Source organism: Apium graveolens, chromosome 4 (assembly GCF_009905375.1).
Source record: "Apium graveolens cultivar Ventura chromosome 4, ASM990537v1, whole genome shotgun sequence".
Taxonomy (NCBI): Eukaryota; Viridiplantae; Streptophyta; class Magnoliopsida; order Apiales; family Apiaceae; genus Apium; species Apium graveolens.
The window spans coordinates 50,675,462-50,683,407 of record NC_133650.1 but is presented as its reverse complement, the minus strand read 5'-3'; the positions used below and the strand labels follow the sequence as shown (position 1 = coordinate 50,683,407).

Below are 7,946 nucleotides of genomic sequence, written 5' to 3'. Positions count from 1 at the left end.
CACACTACATCACTAATATACATATAACAACTTCCACAACAACTCTGTCATCAAGCTCCATGGAAACTCTGGTCCTCCGATCTCTTCAAGCTCCTCCAAAACCCATCCAGCCCACTCCACAAGATAATCCGGGGTGGCATGCTCACTAGTGGCTCCATAAGACAAGCCTCAAACTAATGGTATAAAATAGGGTGTGGGGTAAACTAAAAAGATGCACCCACAATTGAATGTCCGTAGAATCAGATGCAGTAGGTGGGGTCCTCGAATAGGTGGTCTCACATCAGGGGTGGCGGGATAGCTTGCAGAGGTGCAACTGCCATAATAGGAGGTAGTATGGCTAACACTGATGGAAGAACAGGGTGTGGATCAGATTTGGGTGGGGATAACGGTCCACGAACAGAAGGTTCTGAATGATCAGATGGTACAAGGATAAAAGAATCTGCCATCATTGTTATTTGAAAATAAACACCGCAAGATAAGAATCTCGAATCACAACACAAACCATACTAAAACCTACTATACAGTCACACTCAATCTCTCCATGTCCTATCTTTCTATCGCTTATTCCTAATTCAACCCTCTACCCAATCTCGATAATCTAGGATTGTGTTCGTGACTTATAACCTGTAACTCTCATACCAAACATGTGACGCCCTCCAAACCCGGGTCAAAAGTTTGGGGTTCACAACACACACACAATATATGAAATAATATATGCAATGACCCTACACTACACAACCACGAATCGTAACAGGTTAAAGTATGAACGCAAGTTACAACCATAATTAAATTACATCGTACCAAATCCCAACTAGTTTAACTTACATGTTGATAATAAAACATTCTTACAAACTTTCAAAAACTCAAAACTAAGACAAAAAGCTCCCGCTAGCTTATTCCATCTCAACTGGGAATCCTATCTCGCACACTGGGCTGAGGATCCTCACTACCAACAACTTCCTTCTTAACTGGAAAAGAACATAAACAGATTCGCAAGAGTGAGCTAACTAGCTCAGCAAGTCACAATGACAATATTGAGATTTAACAATGATCAAATAAAATGATTTAAGGAATCAAGTTTTGTGTTAAACAATGATTTAAAATTTGATATTCATTTTTAATTTTAAAAACAAGGTTAGGCTGCTGATCAGTCATGCACTAACCCCGAGCAGGGCACACACTATACACTGGATCCAAAGCACATATTGGCCTAATATGACCACCAATCAAGTATGATCATGAATATGGTCCATATTTTATAAAACCATCCAACTTGTTAGATATATTTGAGATGTCATGTCTAATATGATTCATGTTTAGTTTTTAGATCTTAACAAATAGGTCATATCAGGACTTACGGAAATCAGGACTTATTGGAAGTCAAAAATTAATATCAGAACTTAAGGTCATATCAGAACTTAAGTGCGGGGGGACTTACAGTTAAGGAAGGAAGCTGATTTATAGTAGAAGGTCGAGACTAAATAAAAAAAGATATGCATGGAAAGAGTTAGAAGACTGGAAGACTTGTAGAAGATATCTAATTAATATATTTTAGGAGACAGAATTGTATTCCATATCAATTAAAAGTTATCTTGTAACTGTGTACTATATAAACACAGACTTTAGGTTTACACTATATGTGTTATCATTATCGAGAAGATTATACATTGTAACCTAGCAGCTCTTAGTGATATTTATTCATCACTGAGAGAGAACAGTTCCATTGTAATAGAGTTTATCTTATTGAATATATCTGTTTACTGTTACTTGTATTTAAAATCGATTTGATTGTACAAACACTGTATTCAACCCCCTTCTACAGTGTTGTGTGACCTAACAAGTGGTATCAGAGCTTTTCTGTTAACACACATACAGTAAAGATCCTAACAATCATGTCTGAAGAAGCACAAACTCCAACCAAGCCCACCAAAACTGAAGAAACTCAAAAGACTCAAACTCACAGTTGATATGAGACTATTAGGGTTCCCATGCTGCGACCTTTTGAGTATCCCATATGGAAAGTGAAGATGGCTATGTTTTTGGAAGCTACAGATCCAGAATACCTTGATAGAATTAATGAAGGACCGCATAAGCCTAACAAGCTCTCTGTTATAGTTGCTGATCAACCAACAAAGACCATACCAAAGGAGAAAGGTGAGTATACAGCTGAAGACATCTCATATATTGCCAAGGATGCAAAGGTAAGGCATTTGCTGCATAGTGCCATTGATAATGTCATGTCAAACAGGGTAATACATTCCAAGACTGGAAAGGACATATGGGAAGCTCTGGAGACAAGATGCCATGGAACTGATACAATCAAGAAGAATAGGAGGACTATACTTACTCAAGAGTATGAGCACTTTGACTCAAAAGCTGATGAGTCATTAACTGATTTATATGAAAGGTTTGTCAAACTCTTGAATGATCTGTCACTGGTGGACAAGGAATATGATCTTGAAGATTCAAATCTAAAATTCTTTTTAGCTCTTCCTGAAAATTGGGATTTAAAGTCTACTACCATAAGAGACAACTATGACCTTACTCAAACTACTCTTGATGAAAGTTATGGTATGCTCAAGACTTATGAACTTGAGATGGATCAAAGGAGCAAGAGGCATGGAAGGAAGTCAAGGACAGTTGCTCTTAAGGCTGAGGAGGAATCTCCTAAAATTTTTTCCTCAAAAAGGGGCAAAGGAAAGGCTCTCATCATAAAGTCTGTTTCAGAGTCATCATATTCTGATGATGATGATTCAGAAAGTGAATGCTTATCTGAAATGGATGCTGATGAAGAGGTGATGAAATTGTGTGCTCTTATGGTGAAGGGTATCACAAAGATAGCCTACAGGAAATTTAGAAAGGGAAAGAAGTTTTTCAGGAAAGGTGTAAGTTCTGATAAGAAAGGGTTCAGAAAGTCTGAAAGCAAATGTGCAAAGTGTGACAGAGGAGACAACTCAAATGTCAAATGCTACAATTGTGGTGAAAGAGGCCACATATCTCCTGACTGCAAGAAAGGAAAAAGTGACAAAGGTAAGGCACTTGTCACAAAGAAGAAAAGCTGAACAGACACTTCAGATTCTGAAGATTAGGTTAATTGTGCTTTGATGGCAAATGCTGATAGCAGCCTTGAAACTGCTGAATTGAAGGTACCTCAAACAACTTATGATTTTCATACTGATGATATTACTGAGTTGAGATTATATCTTAAAACCATGTTTATTAGTTATAGAGATCAGACTTTAACATGTGAAAGATTAACATCTGAAAATTCTGCTTATAAAAAGAGGAATGAGTATTTAGAAAGGAGTTAGTTTTACTTCATCAAACTAAGAAAGAAAAAGATGATGCTTTATATGTTAGAGATGAAGTGTTAAAATTGAAAGAATCTCTAAAAGCCGACTTAGAAAAAGAAAGAGAGATTATCAGAACTTGGACTAACTCTGGCAGAACAACTCAGAATTTATTAAGTAGTGGAAACTGGAAAGAGGGCTTAGGTTATGGAGATGATAAAAGTGAAAAAGGAACTGAACAAATTGAGCCAATTATTGTTAAACAGACTGCTAAGCCAAAGGTAAATCATGTTAAGTTTGTAGCTAAAACTGTAAAGTCTAATTCTGAAAAGATGAAAGAGTCTGTGACAGAAGTTAAGGAGAAGTCAACTTCTGACAAATTAGAATAGGATAAACCAGCTCAAGTAAACATAGGCTTAATGACAAAGAAGTAGCTTAAGCATAACCTGAAAGAGATTAGGAATGTCAACAAGGTAAAGGAAGCTAGGAAAAATAGGAATGGAAGGGAAGGTGTGAATAAAAGCAATAATTATATGCCTGTTCCTAATGCTCCTAGAAAGAAATGTTATAACTGTGGAAACACTAACCATCTTGCTTCTTTTTGCGGGAAGAATAAGAATATAAACTCTTTACCTCCTAGATCAGGAGTCAAAAGTCAGTCTGTTAGGTTTAAGCCATAAAATCCTAGTTTTCATTGTGGTAGTTTATGGCATTCCATTTATACTTGTAAGGAATATCATAGGTTGTACTATGATTATTATCAAATAAAACCTTCTTTAAAGAAAGTTACTTTAATTCCTTCTATTGTCACTACGCCATAAGTGGGCTATTGTAATGCCTAAATGGTGTTACAATAGGCCCGAAAAGCATTACAATAGGTCTATTGTAACACCAGGGGGCGTTAACATTACAATAGACACCCTAATATAACACTTCAATGATCTATTGTAACAGAGAAGAAAACGTTACAAGAGGCAACTAATGTAACAGTAAAGGCCCAAATGTAACGCAAAATGAGTGATACAATAGCTTGATCATAATTGCATAAGTGGGACCCACTGGTGGGTCCCATATACCTATTGTGATAGTCTGTTTTATCTATTGTAACACAATTTTTTTATAATTAAGCAACACTAGCATATGTAATGTAACACTATATATAATCATATATTACACTAGAATAGGGGCAAATGTAACCGTTAATTTTAAAATTTTGAAATCTATCCTTAATTTAAAGAACAAACCCATTAACAAAAAAAATCAAAGTTATCATACATACCATACTACTACATTACATCCAAACTTGGCCAACATCAACTACTCACACCCCCAACACATATCACAACTACAACACATATCACAACTACGACAAAAGTACTAGATTATCAAAGACTAGATTACAACAAAAGTACGCGGACAACAATAAACTCTGAGTAGATACAAATGTAAAACAATATAAAATAGAATATCTAAGAAGTTTGCCACCTTGACACGAGTGTCATTGTAGATCTTGATCACTTGAATTGCACAAAGAATAGTGTGTTCACTTCGTGTGCGCTTCAACTCCTATTCTTTGAACTCTTGAAAATTCACTCTACAATCTCTACAAAATTCCTTCTTGTTAAACCTGTCATATAAGACCAAGAAAATAGCTAGACTTTAATTCCTAAAATTGTGAAAAATACTACTACATGGACATGCCAGATGTAATATTTCCTTGAATACAAAGACCTCTTCCTCAGCTTTCTTTTATCATAACACTTGAAATAAATTTTTTTCATAAGAAGATAAAATGCATATAATATTCACAAAGAATCCATAACACTCCTAGGGCCCTGTATATACAGTTGACTGCACAAGACGGTTACAGAACATGTTAAATTAACAAAACATTCTTCGTCTTAAAGTTGAATCGTAAGATGTAACTAAGCCCGGGATTTACTTTCTAAGAAGGTAAAAGTATTTTCTTAGATTTCCAGTATTAGGTCCTCCTACCAGTACAAATTGATAAATACTACAGAGTTTCTTACATTTTCTTGGATTTACTTGTACTTTACTAAAAATGACAAGGATATCATATAGTTCAAATAATTTAAACTCGTATATGGCAGATTATTTATGGTACACAGCTGCAGATGATACCCGTGCTTTATTTGCGTGTTTCTATTATCCTCTTACTGCCGCTTAAATAACAGAATTCCTAATAGATTACGTGTTGCTTGAAAAGCTGAGAATCTAAGAAGTTGGGGAAAGAAATACTAGTCCTTGCTTGTTTCCAGTATGGACAATAGTCAAATACAAGGATTTGTATCCAAAAAGGATTCTTAAATAACGCTTGAACTGTAGGAAAACTATACCAATTAAATTTTAGGACTATATGCGGTTACTAGAATTCTAGAATTATATACTATATATCAAGACTCTAGTCCTTGAAAGGAAAAAATGAAATAAAATATTACAGTTCCATAAGGAAAAGCAACAAATCATACTGTGTGCTACAACCTAAGCTCATAAGTAATAAGATAATCATCCCTGCAGATATAAACTAATGCAGCACACGCTTAAGAAATGAGGTTTATTTTGTATATATAAACAAACCTTCTACGTTGTAACTGAAGTTCAGTTTCTCCGGCACCATTGACAAAACCACGCCCACCACTTTCTCTCCTGCATAACATAATTTATATACTAAGTAAATATTCTAGTAAACTAAACTTCAAACCAAAACATTCTTCTCATAACAAAACCAATCCAAGCATCAAACACACTTCACTAAACATCGATAAACACTACGCAATAACTAAGCTACACAAACAGAATTCATAATTTTCCTTCCTACATGCTAATTACCAATAATACTTTGCAACTAAAATTAAAATCAAAACATTCTACTCATACCATAACCAATCATACTTTACGAAACATCGAAAATTTACGAAACATCGAAAAACAAAATAATCAGTACCTATCCTGATGAGAAGACCACAGAAGCGCAAGAGAAGTAGACTGAAAGCTCAATCCCACACAAAACTGAGCCACAAAATCATCTTACTCATAAGCAGTGGCGAAATCAGAAACCATGGCCTTCATTCCCTTGGAAATCCATTTCACAACAGGCTTTCCTAAATCTCTTCAAGAATTTATATAATGATACCATATAGGACATGCAAGTTCATAATAAATTTATAATAATCAACAAGTAGATGCAAAATATATAAATACTTTTATCTAGCATCTGATTCAAGAATTGCTTATTAAACCTTCCAAAAGGTTCAAATTTCTTGGTGAAGTCGAGAATCCTAAATATATTAGTTGTAGAGTGTATGTTCACAGTTGAATGATATGCATCTTCAAGGCACTTACAATTAAAAGTTAAACAATATTAAATAAAGACAAATGAACATTAGATATTTGATAAACATCACTCAAACTCTTAGGACTTAGAAAATGGAAGAATCGCACAAGTGCAGCAGGTAGAGGAACTTATTCTCTAACATCTAAACTATCAAAAAGAATAAAATTTATATACCATCCAATCTATTAAATAAAGGATAGTCATCTTCCTTAACATCGAACTTGGACTATGTCGGGGCTGATAATATCAAACAAAACCCATCTCAGTTTTTGACATGATAAGATCACAATAACACGATCAAAAAGTGACCGGACAGAGCTCAATTAACCCGGACATGACCCAAAATTATCCATTTATAAAACTTCAACACAGAAGCTTACATGTTCATTTTTATCAAAGTCAATATAAGTGTTAGAACTATACTGAAATTAATTCCGAGCAAACACAAAATCACCACATAAGTTCAGGTAGTATAAAGTTGTAGAGTTTACTACTAGAATAAGCTAACCGAAACCATAAATGGGGGCAACTTAAACAAACTAAGAAATTGTATTGAATATCAATAGAAATATAAATGACAAAAAAAACCATAAACAGAACACACAGTTAATAATTTAAAAGACAGCTAAAAAAAAGAAAAGACAGGAAATAGTATAAATCTGTTAATAATTAAACTTAAACTTTGTGTAAGTGTAGATTTAGAAATTTATGAAGCCCTAATCTCCTACAAAACAAAACCTCCCGTAAATGGTACAAAAACCCACAATTGAATGCAACAAAACTCCAACTAAGATGTAAATGCTTACCAATTTACTCGAACCCCAATTTGGGAGCCCAAATCACTTGTAAAATCAATTAAAAATTAGTAATTGTCTTTGAATCTCCATAAGGAAGCACTACAAACCCTGCAAAATCATATAATTGAAAAGTAAGTACCAGCCTTTTAATTAGAGCCATATACTTATTTATTCAAATACCAAATCCCTAATTTGTTCTTCAATTCATCGACTATCGAGAGACAGCGTGCGTGTGTGTTTTCAGAGAGAGAGAATGTTTGTATAGTTTTGTCCAAAGTAGAGTATAAGTCGGGTCATTTTTGTTTAGGGGGAAAAGAACCGCCCATTTTTCACATGGAAAAATGTGTGTGCTTTTAATTTTTAATTTTTAATTTTAATTTTAATTGTTAAATTATTATTTTATTAAATAAAAATCTAAAAAAAGTGATTTTTATATTTATGTACAATAAATTTTTTTAACTTTTATAATATTATATATTACATTCTTGATTCATTAATAATCCA

The 7,946-nt window shown here is 34.0% G+C and overlaps 1 long non-coding RNA gene across 1 annotated transcript; it reads right to left on the bottom strand.

Annotated features, from left to right (window-relative positions):
• Nucleotides 1-4,654: 4,654 nt before the first annotated feature.
• On the bottom strand, nucleotides 4,655-7,706 carry LOC141716737 (uncharacterized). The gene is made up of 3 exons (XR_012573320.1): nucleotides 6,256-7,706; nucleotides 5,889-5,957; nucleotides 4,655-4,917 (listed from the first exon to the last, which is right to left on the bottom strand). It is a non-coding gene; the product is annotated as an uncharacterized LOC141716737 (long non-coding RNA).
• Nucleotides 7,707-7,946: the final 240 nt, after the last annotated feature.